This window comes from Oncorhynchus mykiss, chromosome 5 (genome assembly GCF_013265735.2).
Source record: "Oncorhynchus mykiss isolate Arlee chromosome 5, USDA_OmykA_1.1, whole genome shotgun sequence".
Lineage (NCBI taxonomy): Eukaryota > Metazoa > Chordata > Actinopteri > Salmoniformes > Salmonidae > Oncorhynchus > Oncorhynchus mykiss.
The window spans coordinates 38,252,210-38,266,993 of NC_048569.1; the positions used below are offsets into that span (position 1 = coordinate 38,252,210).

The following is a 14,784-nucleotide window of genomic DNA, read 5'->3' on the forward strand; positions in this document are numbered from 1 at the left end:
ACAACACTCTACTCAGCAAATTGGATGCAGTCTATCACAGTGCCATCAGTTTTGTCATCAAAGCCCCATATACTACCCACCACTGCGACCTGTATGCTCTCGTTGGCTGGCCCTCGCATAATATTTGTCGCCAAACCCACTGGCTCCAGGTCATCTATAAGCCTTTGCTAGGTTAAGCCCCGCCCTATCTCAGCTCACTGATCACCATAGCAGCACCCATTCGTAGTGCACGCTCCAGCAGGTATATTTCACTGGTCACCCCCAAAGCCAATTCCTCCTTTGGCCGCCTTTCCTTCCAGTTCTCTGCTGCCAATGACTGGAACTAATTGCAAAAATCACTGAAGCTGGAGGCTCAAATCTCCCTCCACTAACTTTAAGCACCAGCTGTCAGAGCAGCTCACGGATCACTGCACCTGTACATAGCCCATCTGTAAATAGCCCATCCAACAACCTCATCCCCATACTGTTATTTAATTTATTTTGCTCCTTTGCATCACAGTATCTCTTACTTGCACACTCATCTTCTGCACATCTATCACTCCAGTGTTTAATTGCTATATTGTAATTATTTCGCCGCTATGGCCTATTGCCTTACCTCTCTTATCCTACCTCATTTGCACATACTGTATATATACTTTTTCTATTGTATTATTGACTGTATGTTTGTTTATTCCATGTGTAACTCTGTGTTATTGTTTTTGTTGCACTGCTTTGCCTTATCTTGGCCAGGTCGCAATTGTAAATGAGAACTTGTTCTCAACTAGCCTTCCTGGTTAAATGCTTTTTTTTTTTTACTGCTGGAGCTAGGAACTTTCAAAGCATTTCGCTATCCCCGCAATAACAGCTGCACTAGGCCGTTACCCGAAAATTGTATTTGATTTAAATGAACACGGCACTAGGCTGTCTCCTACAGCTGGAGGGCTCTATCAGAGCTGGGATGAGTGGCTTGATTGGTTTGAAAAAGGCAGTAATGAGCTGAATAAGGGTGCACTGCCATGTCTCACTGCTTTCTCAGAATGGCACCGTGCAACTCATGACTACTTGGTCACTAATCTTCCTAACAGCAGGATTATGTGGATCAGGACCCCCACCAGAGAAGAAGACCCTAAACGATTCTTACAGGGAATAAACTAGTCGGATAGTCTCACCGAAATGTAAGGACAGCAATGCCGGTGTATGATCACTAGAGTCTTTGTTTGAGCTGGGGTACAGTGGCTTATCCAGGATCAGCTGGAGGATTGCAAATTAACATATCCCTTTAAGACTCATTTTCATTGAGATCACCTGGGCATCAATATGGCCCTCTCTGAAGTCTATTTCCAATTCAACAGTTACTAGGCAGTATTAGTTTGAGCTTCCAAAAATGCTGGTTTATCATTGCTGACAATATAAACTCAGCAAAAAAAGAAATGTCCTCTCACTGTCAACTGTGTTTATTTTCAGCAAACTTCACATGTGTAAATATTTGTATGAACAGAAGATTCAACAACTGACAGACAAACTGAACAAGTTCCACAGACGTGTGACTAACAAATTGAATAATATGTCCCTGAACAAAGGGGGGGTCAAAATCAAAAGTAACAGTCAGTATCTGGTGTGGCTACCAGCTGCATTAAGTACTGCAGTGCATCTCCTCCTCATGGACTTCACCAGATTTGCCTGTTCTTGCTGTGAGATGTTACCCCACTCTTCCACCAAGTCAAGTTTCCAGACATTTCTGGGGGTAATGGCCCTAGCCCTCACCCTCCGAACCAACAGGTCCCGGACGTGCTCAATAGGATTGAGATCCGGGCTCTTCGCTGGCCATGGCAGAACACTGACATTCCTGTCTTGCAGGAAAGCACGCACAGAACGAGCAGTATGGCTGGTGGCATTGTCATGCTGGAGGGTCATGTCAGGATGAGCCTGCAGGAAGGGTACCACATGGGGGAGGAGGATGTCTTCCCTGTAACGCACAGCATTGAGATTGCCTGCAATGACAACAAGCTCAGTCCGATGATGCTGTGACACACCGCCCCAGACCATGACGGATCCTCCACCTCCAAATCGATCCCGCTCCAGAGTACAGTCCTCGGTGTAACGCTCATTACTTCGACGATAAACGCGAATCTGACCATCACCCCTGGTGAGACAAAAGCGCGACTCGTCAGAGAAGAGCACTTTTTGCCAGTCCTGTCTGGTCCAGCGACGGTGGCTTTGTGCACATAGGTGACATTGTTGCCGGTGATGTCTGGTGAGGACCTGCCTTACAACAGGCCTACAAGCCCTCAGTCCAGCCTCTCTCAGCCTATTGCGGACAGACTGAGCACTGATGGAGGGATTGTGCATTCCAGGTGTACCTCGGGCAGTTGTTATTGCCATCCTGTACCTGTCCCGCAGATGTGATGTTCGGATGTACCAATCCTGTGCAGGAGTTGTTACACGTGGTCTTCCACTGCGAGGACGATCAGCTGTCTGTCCTGTCTCCCTGTAGCGCTGTCTTATGCGCCTCACAGTATGGACATTGCAATTTATTGCCCTGGCCACATCTGCAGTCCTTATGCCTCCTTGCAGCATGCCTAAGGCACGTTCACGCAGATGAGTAGGGATCCTCTGTATCTTTCTTTTGGTGTTTTTCAGTCAGTAGAAAGGCCTCTTTAGTGTCCTAAGTTTTCATATCTGTGACCTTAATTGCCAACCGTCTGTAAGCTGTTAGTGTCTAAACGACCATTCCACAGGTGCATGTTCATGAATTGTTTATGGTTCATTGAACAAGCATGGGAAACAGCTCTTTACAATGAAGATCTGTGAAGTTATTTGTATTTTTACAAATTATCTTTGAAAGACAGGGTCCTGAAAAAGGGACGTTTCTTTTTTGCTGGGTTTAGTTTACCATCATCTCACTTGTCACCAGCAGGGAGTCCTCTAGGCTAAGCTACGCCTCTGGGACCCTTGGTCTGTCCTCACCTCTCTCACAGTGTGGAGTCACCTCCTGGAGCTTTCATTGGGGAAAATCTCTGTTTTCAGAATACAATGGTAATACAATACAGAATTATCCATGTAACCTACTACACTTTCACAAGCCCTCTGTTTGTTATGTGTTCCTCTAGCCAATTGGTTTCCCCATAGAGCTTATCACAGGGGCTGTAGTGTTTCTATGTTTAGGGGTGGGGTCCGTGTGTGTTTCTCTGAACATGTTTATGTATGTGTGTATATGTGTGAGAGAGCGAGAGGGAGAGAACCCCAGTGATGATTCTAAGTGAGTGTGACAGGCAGCGGAGCAGAAACCCAACACCATGATCAGGACTGAAAACAAGGCTGAGGAGGGTAGGGGCTGGGACCAGTGTTCACCTCTGACCGTCTCTTCTCCCTCCCAGATGTGGCGCTGGGGCTAGCTGCTTTATTTAGCTTTACTTTGGGTCCTGGGAATCCTCATGTGACACGTTAGCACTGGGGGTTGCCAGCCCAGTTCTGGGAGTAGCGCAGATCAGAGCAGTGGACAGAGAGCCGTTTGCAGCCGCGGCCAGCTGTAGATGTTAAGGGTCCCCAGCGGGAGGGTCCGAAGCGGGTCACTACAACTCCCTGGGCCACCGGGACCAGGAGAGGAAGGGAATGTCCAGTGGCCTGCTTTCAGGAGGTCCCTCTTCTTTCAAAGTCTCTCTCCCTCTCCTGCCCTCCATCCCTCCCCTCGGTCTCCCTCAATCACACGTCTCACTCTAAGGCCTCGGGGAACGGATGATTGTCGGGCGGATGTTGTGAAAGGGGATGTTTGGGACTTTTTATGACTGCCTCTTGTGAGCTAGGTGAGGTTCACTATGAGTAACTGAAGTTAGAACTGGAAGGGACTGAATGAGGCGTACGGTGAAGTGTTAGTCTCAATGAAGTGCTGCTGACAGTAAGAAACAGTTCATGCGTCGTCATTGGGTAATGATGATCAGTGTGGGAGGTACACCCAGTAGACCTCACAGCACAGGGAGCTGGGCTGTAGCCTGGGTTTTCACCTCAGGCAGTTATCTAAAGGCCCAGTGATTCTGAAGGGGTTGTATGAAAATGTATGCGCTCACTACTGTAAGTCGCCCTGGATATGAGCGCCTGCTGAATGACTAAATTGGAAATGTTGTCTCTCTCCTCCCCACTCCTGCACTCCCGTTCAGTGGTCCCAGTGGGGAGCCTGGATGTCTTGGCTGCTGTGTGTGTGCCTCTGTCTGACAATGGGCCAGATAAACCAGGACCCAGGGCTTCTATTTCTGAAGACCAGAGGAGGGCCAGCCGTACCGCCTGGTGCCGTTCGTCTGTCTTACTGACAACAGACCAGTGTTACCACCCAGATTTAATAGTCTCTCTCTCTCTCTCTCTCTCTCCCTCTATTGTTCTGAAGCTGCTTTTGATGTGCTGCTTTTGATGCTTTAATGTACTAGCTCTTTCAGGGCTCTATACTGACCTTTTTTTTACAAGGAGCACGTGTGCCCCTATGTTGAAATATTTAGAAGCACAATGACACATATTTAAGATAACAAGCCGTTTTCTTTAGCGATGGTGCAAGCATGATGGTCATGTATCTGCACTCAGTGCATTCTCCATGGCACTCGGGCTGCGGTACAGTGAAGTAATCATTGCAACAATTATCATCTAGAGGATTTTTTTGTGTTCGCACTGGTGCACCTAAATTAAAACTCCAGGTCTCACAGCAAACTATTTAGGCGCATATGGCGAGTCAAATGGTCGCACTGTCTTTGCCCACACAAAAAAAATACAACAAATTACTATAGAATTCTTTAGTAAACTGTAGAATACTACACTACGCACTGTAGTGTCTCTCAATCATGTGTAGTACTTGTTGAAAAATACTATACTAAATACTACAGTATTATCCGCAAAACAAACACTGTAGTAAATACTACAGTAATGTCCCCATTCTCCTCCCACATATCCCCATTTGTACACTATATACAGTCCATTCGGAAAGTATTCAGATACCTTAACTTTTTCCACATTTTGTTACGTTACAGCCTTATTCTAAAATGGATAAAATAGAAAATGTTCCTCATCAATCTACACACGAATCCCCGAGCTGACATGGTAAAAATCTGTTGTTCTGGCCCTGAACAAGGCAGTTAACCCACTGTTCCTAGGCCGTCATTGAAAATAAGAATTTGTTCTTAACTGACTTGCCTAGTTAAGTAGAATAAATAAATAATAAAAGGTGTAAGGGTACCAAAAATGTTGTGCAACATTGAAGGTCCCCAAGAGCTCAGTGGCCATCATTCTTAAATGGACGAAGTTTGGAACCACCAAGACTCTTCCTAGAGCTGGCCTCGCGGCCAAACTGAGCAATCGGGGAAGAAGGCCCTTGGTCAGGGAGTTGACCAAGAACCCAATTTGTCACTCTGATTGAGCGCCAGAGTTCCTCTGTGTTGATGGGAGAACCTTCCAGAAGGACATCCATCTGCAGCACTCCACCAATCGGGCCTTTTATGGTAGAGTGGCCAGACAGACTACTCCTCAGTAAAAGGCCCATGACAGCCCACCCATGACAGCCCAGTTTTCAAAAAGGCGCACCTAAGGACTCTCAGACCATGAGAAAAATATTCTCTGGTCTGATGAAACCAAGACTGAACTTTGGCCTGAATGCTAAGCATCACGTCTGGAAAAAACCTGGCACCATCCCTACTGTGAAGCATGGTGGTGGCAGCATCATGCTGTGGGGATGTTTTTCAGTGGCAGGGACTGGGAGACTAGTCAAGATTGAGGGAAAGATGAACAGAGCGAAGTACAGAGAGATCCTTTATAAAAATCTGCTCCAGTGCGCTCATGACCTCAAACGGGGATGAAGGTTCACCTTCCAACAGGACAATGGTCCTAAGCACACAACCAAGACAATGCAGGAGTGGAATTGGGATAGGTCTCTGAATGTCCTTGAGTGGCCCAGTCAGAGCCTGGACTTGAACCTGATCAAACATCTCTGGAGAGACCTGAAAATAGCTGTGCAGCGAAGCTCCAAATCCAACCAGACAGAGCCTGAGTGGATCTGCAGAGAAGAATGAAAGAAGCTCCCCAAATACAGGTGTGCCAAGCTTGTAGCATCATACCCAAGAAGGCTCATAGCTGTTATCTCTGCCAAAGGTGCTTCAACAAAGTACTGAGTAAAGGGTCTGAGTACTTATGTAAACGTGATATTTTTAATTAATTCGCAAAAATGTTTGCAAAACCAATTATTGCTTTGTCATTATGGGGGTATTGTGTGTGCATTGATGAGGGATAAAAACGATTTAATCAATTTTAGAATAAGGCTGTAACGTAACAAAATGTGGAAAACGTCAAGGGGTCTGAATACTTTCCGAAGGCACTGTAGACCATATATTGTGTTCCTTACAGCAGGGGTTCTCAAATTGGGTTCCACAGCCAGCTGTCTAAATAAATGACTATTACTAACAACACAAACAACTTTTGACCAAGGGATTGGTGGAATACGTTTAAGTGTGTAATGCAATACAATGTAATATTATTATGTTCTTAAATAACCCTGGGCAACATTGGCCTGGGAGGCTCACATGGGTATTGGTACAAAATGTTATCTTCGATGCTAAGAAATAGACCAAAATATAGAAATTTGCCAACATACAGAATTCTGGCCTGTATGATGCATTTTGCATCATATGAACATGCAAAACGTTTTATTAGCAATGGACTTATGAAACAAATAGCAAAATGTTTTTGGGGGTGGAGTTTTCCTTTAAGGCAGCCCCCCCACACCTTTCTGAGGGGTTGAGCTAAATGCGGAAGACACATTTTGGTTGACTGCATTCAGTTACTGACTAGGTATCCCCTTTCCCTTAACCCTACAGTATATTCTAGAGTTTTATTTTACTGTAAACTGTAGTATTTATTAACTGTAAATACTACAGTAAATATTAGTATTCACTAGTGTTTTCATAGACTTTCTACAGTGAATACTACAGAACAGTCTGCAAAAACACTACAGTGAATACTCAGTATTTATATCATAGTATACTATAGTATGTTTTTACATGGGTTATTAGGCCTATCTACAGCATATTCTCTGGTTGTCACATTCTGTGGATTCCTCTTCCCATGGCTTTGGCGGTCCTCTTTAAGTGTGACTAAACTATCCCAACATATTTCTATCAGAGGAATGTGACGAGAGATGTCGTTTCCCGATAAAGTAGCCCCGTGGAGCAGCAGTTGGAGTTAGACCGTATTGAAGCCCCTTTCAACATTCTCACTCTTGTTTGAGATTAAATTGGCATACATGCCAAATAGCACGCTACCTAAACGCAATGTGATTACTCATATTTGAAGCATAGGGCCCAAATAGCTGCTAAGTGCGGTGTTACTTAAACAAATTCTCTGCTGAAAGAACACCTGTTTGAAAGCCTCAAGGAGAATAATATGTTTCAGGCCAAATAGTTTGCCCCTGGAAAGTGTAAAGACTTTGTTCCTCTGTGGGAGTATTTCTAGCCAAGATTGAGCTATGGGTTTTACTAAGTAAGACATGTTTTGACACAGATTAATAGGGATGGAGAGACACACACACACACACACACACACACACACAAACAATAACCCTAATAACTGTGAGGAATGTTTTGCTGGATGCCAGGGATAACCTCCATGCTGGGCTGCAGGACAGGGCTGGGATGTGGATTCCGATTGGCCCCAGAGGAGAGGAGAGCATGTCTCTGTCAGCCCCTGTCCTGGAGGTTCACCTGTCTGCTGTCTTTATCATACAGTACACCCCACCATTCCATGCACCATTCCATACAGTATATGATCTACACTGAGGGAGGGGCGTGCCTTCAACTCAATAATACAAAGGGTTTCTTAATGTTTTGTACACTCAGTGTAGATGGCACATTAAGGAATCACCATTGTACATGATCTTTCTGAAAATGGACACCATTATGAATCTGCTTCATGCTCTCGGGCCACACCAGTATAATAACCATGATAAAGGATGTGTGAATTGAGCGAACCCCGTAAATCTTTGCTATGGGGTTTCTCGCACTGTAGCAGCCTCTGAGTTGAGCTCTCACAAGTGTTTTATGTCCCGTCTCGATGTAAACTGATACTCCTCCCTGCTCTTGAGATCATCCCACTATCTCTTAATTGTTCATTTCTGGCATACTGTGCTTGTCAACTGAGTATTTTTCCCATTTTTCTATATGTAACCCTACGCTCTCAGCCCAAAGTATGGAGCTTGGAGATACCCTAATTTGGGCTTTTTGGAGGACTTGTGCAGGATCACAGGGCTATTAATTGTGATCTCCATGGCAATACGGAGATGTGGAGTGAGAACAGACCGATGTCCCAGGGGTCTGAGAGAACTTCTCATCCTCTCTGGGCATTGAGACACTCAGACACACCAGGTTCATCCACAGTCCAGCGCGTCTCTAACACCACGTCTCCCAGAGCCCGGCACCCCGCCTGCCTTACGGAGCTAGTGTTCCATATCCTGCTGCCCTGGAATGTAATTCAATGAAGAGAAATATGAACGCAAGATGCAACAATTTTGAGTTACAGTTCAATAAAGGAATCCAGTCAATTGAAACATACAGTTGAAGTCGGAAGTTTACATACACTTAGGTTGAATGTATTAAAAATTGTTTTTCAACCACTCCACAAATTTCTTGTTAACAAACTATAGTTTTGGTAAGTTGGTTAGGACATCTACTTTGTGCTTGACACAAGTAATTTTTCCAACAATTGTTTACAGATGGATTATTTCACTTATAATTCACTGCATCACAATTCCAGTGGATCAGAAGTTTACATACACTAAGTGACTGTGCCTTTAAACAGCTTGGAAAATTCCAGAAAATTATGTCATGGCTTTAGAAGCTTCTGATAGGCTAATTGATATAATTTGAGTCAATTGGAGGTGTACCTGTGGATGTATTTCAAGGCCTACCTTCAAACTCAGTGCTTCTTCGCTTGACATCATGGGAAAATCAAAAGAAATCAGCCAAGACCCTAGATCTTTTTTTTTTTTTTTAATTCTGCCAAATCGGTGTCCAAAAATAAATATTTCCGATTGTTGAAAACTTGAAATCGGCCATTCCGATTAATCGGTCGACCTCTAATGCCAATTGCATGCGCCCTCAAAACATCAGTGGCGTTGTGTTGTGTGACAAAACTGCACGTTGTAGTAGGCCTTGTACCCAGCACAAGGTGCACCTGTGTAATGAATGCTGTTTATTCAGCTTCTTGACATGCCACACCTGTCAGGTGGATGGATTATGTTGGCAAAGGAGAAATGCTCACTAACATGGATGTAAACACATTTGGTACAAAATCTGAGAAATAAGTTTTTTGTGCGTTTGGAAAATTTCTGGGATCTTTTATTTCAGCTCATGAAACATGGACCAACACTTTTTTGTTCACTATACATACCACAACCAGATACTTTCAAGTACAGACTGTTGCCTCACAGCACAGAATGGATTGGATGTTGAACTATAACCTCAACCTGCTGCAATGGTGAGGCTACTCCTGTTTTATTGGAGCGACAAGAGACTTTCATGGTAATTTCCTCCTGTGCTACTCCAATGGGATCTAGGCTAATGGCTTACTTAACTTTTCAACCAATCAACCTGGATGAGCTACAGTCACTTTATCATTTGGTCTTTGGATGCAGATGCACTGCCCTACTTATTGAGCTTAACGAGGATCCATTAAACCAAGCTGACAATATTTATAAGCCTTTTTATCTCACTATTGAGGTGGATTTCAAATCCAGTGTACACACAGGAATCATAGCCACGGGAAGTAGGGTGGTGCGTTTTCTTTGCCCAGGCTGAAGAAGTCTATATCGGTCCATTAATGCAGGACTAGTAAAGGCCCAGTGCACTTCTTTTGTGGAGCATGTTTAAAACAAATGTATTTGAGAGTTTACCAGCATTTGTAACTTCAGTCTGGTAATTACGGTGGGGCAAAAAAGTATTTAGTCAGCCACCAATTGTGCAAGTTCTCCCACGTAAAAAGATGAGAGGCCTGTAATTTTCATCATAGGTACACTTCAACTATGACAGACAAAATGAGAAAAAAAAATCGTTATACGTTATAAAAATATTCTATTTGATGTGGATGTTTTGTCTTTGTCCGTAACTTTTGTATCTTTTGATGTGAATGTTTGAGGACAGTTTTTTTTTTTCAATGAATGCCATTAGAATGACAATCGCAGAGAAAGGGACAGGGCAACAACTACAATTTCAACTATTTAATCCTGCAAGATACTGTTCTTAATTATACAACTACCTTTTTTGCCGAAGTGGAGATGCTGAAAAAATGTTTTTCCCAGCACTACAGACGTTTCTATCGGTCCGCCAATACTAGTGAAGGCCCAGTGCACTACTTTTTGTTGTAAAAAAATAAAACATTCTGATTTTTCAAGGGGTGCTCCCCAACTTCCCGCTGCTATGACAGGAATATCATATAATAGCAATGTGCTGTATATTTTATTCTGTATACTATGTTTTTGCACGAAGGAGGCGATAAGTCAACATCTTCCCCGGCCTCACCTGGATGTCTGGTTGAACCTACTGTGTTCGTCTGTCTCTTGACTGCTCCTCTTCCTGTTTGACAGCCAGCAGTTTCTTTCCCCTTCTTATCTTGTACATCCTCTGAGATGGAGTAGCTTCCATTTTCCCCTCTAATCCCTATCAGTGATTATAACAGAGCCTCAGCGGGCCTCACAGCCGGGCCCCATCCCCGGGCCCCCAGCCATTCTAACACGGCCTGACACACAGAGGCCCCTGCGCTTTGATCAGACTGTCCTTTATTCCTCTCCTCCTTATCCCTCCATCTGGGGAGCTTTCCCATAATCCCAGCCACCCGGCCCTGGCAGACCTAAAGACTGTCCCACAGATAGCATCTGAAGGCAGAGAGGAGGGGGGGGGGCTAAACCCTGGGTTGATGTGTGAACGGCTGTGTTACCTAGTAAACCACACATGCATGACTGAGGCTGTATGGCTCTCGTCTTTTATCACAAACACCCCTCTGGGTCTTTAAGCGCTTACACAGGAAAAGGGGAGCGCTGATTGAGGCGAAAACAGGCTTGTTGGGAAAAGGGAAAGAAAGGGTGGCGTGATACTTTGTGTGCCCCTCCGTGTTTTGGTTTCTTTATTATTCTGTACGTAAATGTTTTGTCACTTCATTGAAAATAATTGAGGTGCGACTTGTGAGATGGTTGCTAAGTTGTTGGTTCATCACACAGGAACGTAGCACCCTTCTAAAGCGGGTGATGTTAGAGGGTCACCAAAATCATTTATTAGAAGAAACAGCTCCTAAATAACTTGAGTGCACCTGTAGTTTACAATCCACTAGGTTTTGCATTACTTTGCGGCCATTCCTTGAATCCCTACAACTTCCCACCTAATATGTGGTAGAGCATCCTTGCCTAGCTGCTGAGATGTGTGAGAGACCCAGGATCGGCCCAGCCGTGGTGGGGTGGCGGTGGCCTCTGCTCCTGCCCTGTCAGCCATCAAGGCCATGTTTTGGAAAGAGGCTGGCTGAGATGAATTGAATTCCTGGTGTTGTGTGCTGCTACGTGAAAAGTTCTGCTGTCTTTAGTGTCTGGACAGACACCTAGGCTCCTATGTAGACAGAATAGAGACGTCTGTGAGCGAGCAGGTGGAACGATCTGTCACCCTGCACACTCCTGTCACCCACGACACGTATGCAATGCATACACACACACACACACACACACACACACACAAACATTCACATACGAATTCACATCACGCACTAAACTTGGTCACTGTGTTGCTAGTATGAGGATCAGCCTGAAAGCACTTTGTGCTAGCAACATTATTAAACACTTGTAAATTTGTGAGGTTTATTAAACAACTGCCAATACTCCCTCAGATGATCTGTCTTTGGCTGGCATCTGTGTCACCTTGTCAAACTTATCTAAACACAGTTGAGTGTGTGTCTGACTGTTGTAGTGTGTAGCGAGCCGTGGAGGAATCCATGCCTTGCTGTTAGTAGCAGCTCTGCGTGTTTATGGTCCTCTCCTGACCCTGTGACCCCCAAGGGTCAGGCCTGTTGAAACAGGCAGTGGGTCAGAGAGACACACATGCAAGAGAGACATACATTTGCACGTCTGGTCTGCTAGGCTGACACATGGCACCAGGCGCCTCTAGTGTCTGCCCTCTGACTCATGTTTGTGCTAGTCGGCTTCCACTTCCCCATCCTCCCTTCCCCTCTCTACTGTCCCCTCTACTCCATCTCTATTTCTCGCTCTATTTTCTCTCATCCTGTACTCTCCTCTTGTCTATCTCCTCAACCTCTTTAGAAGGGTGAACTACTGAGCGTTTGTTAAGTTAGGTGAAGGTTATAATGTTGAGTGAGGTGGTAAGGAGGCGTGTGGAACTTACCTCCTTAAGGCATCCTTAGGATGGGAAACCAACCGTGTTGGTGAGGTTAAAGGTTACACTTCCTTTCCCCTCTGACCCTACAGGCCTTGGTGGTCCCAGTCACATGACTGTCCAGTGTCCACGTTGGTATGTTTTAAAAGCTGCAGAATGCCTGCTTTGAGCCTGTCTGACACGTATACATATTTCAGGTCAAATTTATGGTTTGTTACCTGTAGAAAAAAATCTGGCTATGTTTATATGACACCCTTTCAAACAGTCATTTTTTTTCCCTCACCACTTTACCAGCATACTTCTTTTATACATAGCATTGTGCAGCCCGGCACCGGTGACGGGTGGGAGTAGGGGTGTGCAGATGTGGGTATTTTAATAAACCCATTGAATTTACACCATCACAAAGAAATGCCTGATCAGTCAACATACATATATTTTATAATAAGAATATAACAAAATATTAGTAATATGTTTCCCAAACTACGCAGGAACGTGTGGAACCCGTTATTCGTCAAAAAGTATTCTTTTTTTAACAGAGACCATGCCCTTGTTTATAATTTCTAACCTGGGTAAAATTGTGTGGGATGATTTTAATGTATTCGTTTTTTTTATCACCTTTTCAAGGAATTGCAGAGAATATATGCAACCTCCCTCAATATGCCTCCATTGACTTTTACCACCCTGTCCCTGTATTATCACTCCTCTCCTAGTAGCCAAGTCAATATTTGGTTCAACACTTAGAATTGACTCAACCGTATACAACCAGCTCAGCTGTGTTTGTGTACCTATCGGTGTTAGAAATATGTATGTTTGTTTTTTAATTCTTCCCATCCTGCGCCGTCTGTCTGCAGCACGGTTCAATAATGTGTTGAGCAGATGTAGGGAGTAAAATCAGGACTTCATGGAGGCTTCAGACACGCCTGTCAGGCTGATCTAGTGTTCTGTCTCTCTGCTCCGTTCCATAACCTCTCATCCTTCAACACATATCTGGCTGATACTATATGGAGGGGTATGGGAAGAAGGCTCAGAGACTAGGGAACATCTATATGATGTGAGTTACTGGCTGATAGGAATTGTGGAGTTGTAATAGGAGAGCTCTCAGAATATTTGGATGATAATGGAACGGTGGTATGTTGTGATTGTTAATGGATTTGAGGAATTTCTAGTCGGGGATATTGTGCACAGAGGTTCGGGCTACTGCTGATACAGTGCATCCGGAAAGTATTCAGACCTCTTGACTTTTTCCACGGTTTGTTACGTTACAGCCTTATTCTTTGATGGATTACATTTATTATTTTCCCCTCATCAATCAACACGCAACACCCCATAATGAGAAATTTTAGGAAACTGAAATAACACAAGTATTCAGACCCTTTACTCAACACCTTTGGCAGCGATTACAGCCTTGATTCTTCTTGAGTATGACACCTCAAGCTTGGCACACCTGTATTTGGGGAGGTTCTCCCATTCTTCTCTGCAGATCCTCTCAAGCTCTGGAGCAGGTTTTCAACAAGGATCTCTCTGTACTTTTCTCCGTTCCTCTTTCCCCTCGATCCTGACTATTCTCCCTGTCCCTGGTGCTGAAAAACATTCCCACAGCATAATGCTGCCACCACCATGCTTCACTGTAGGGATGGTGCAAGGTTTTCTCCTGACGTGACTCTTACCATTCAGGCCAAAGAGTTCAATTGACCAAAGAATCTTGTTTCTCATGGTCTGAGTTCTTTAGGAGCCTTTTGTCAAACTCTAGCATAAAGGCTTGATTGTTGTCCTTCTGGAAGGTTCTCCCATCTCAGCAGAGGAACTTTGGAGCGCTGTCTGAGTGACCATCAGGTTCTTGGTCACCTCCCAGACCAAGGCCCTTCTCCCCTGATTGAGCAGTTTGGCCGTGCTGCCAGCTCTAGCAAGAGTCCTGGTGGTTCCAAACTTCTTCCATTTAAGAATGATGGAGGCCACTGTGTTCTTGGGGACCTTCAATGCTGTAGAAATGTCTTGGTACCCTTCCCCAGTTCTGTGCCTCGACACAATCCTGTCTCCTCACTCTACAGACAATGTCTTCGACCTCATGGCTTGGTTTTGCTTTGACATGCACTGTCAACCGTGGGACCTTGTAGGTGTGTGCCTTACCAAATAATTTCCAATAATTGAATTTACCACTGGTGGACTCCAATCCAAGTTGTAGAAACATCTCAAGGATGATCAATGGAAAATGGATGCACCTGAGCTCAATTTCGAAGTCTCATAGCAAAGGGTCTGAATACTTACATAAATAAGTTTTATTTTTATTAATATTGAACAATTTCTAAAAACCTGTTTCCACTTAGTCCTTATGGGGTATTGTGTGTAGATTGATGAGGATTTTTTATTTATTTAATCCATTTTAGAATAAGGCTGTAAAGTAACACAATGTGGAAAA

At 44.3% G+C, this 14,784-nt stretch overlaps 1 protein-coding gene across 1 annotated transcript in view; it reads left to right on the forward strand.

Moving 5' to 3' along the window:
• LOC110523763 (WD repeat-containing protein 70) overlaps positions 1–14,784 on the forward strand; it is an 86,006-nt gene that overhangs the window by 21,925 nt on the left and 49,297 nt on the right. The window lies entirely within an intron of this gene.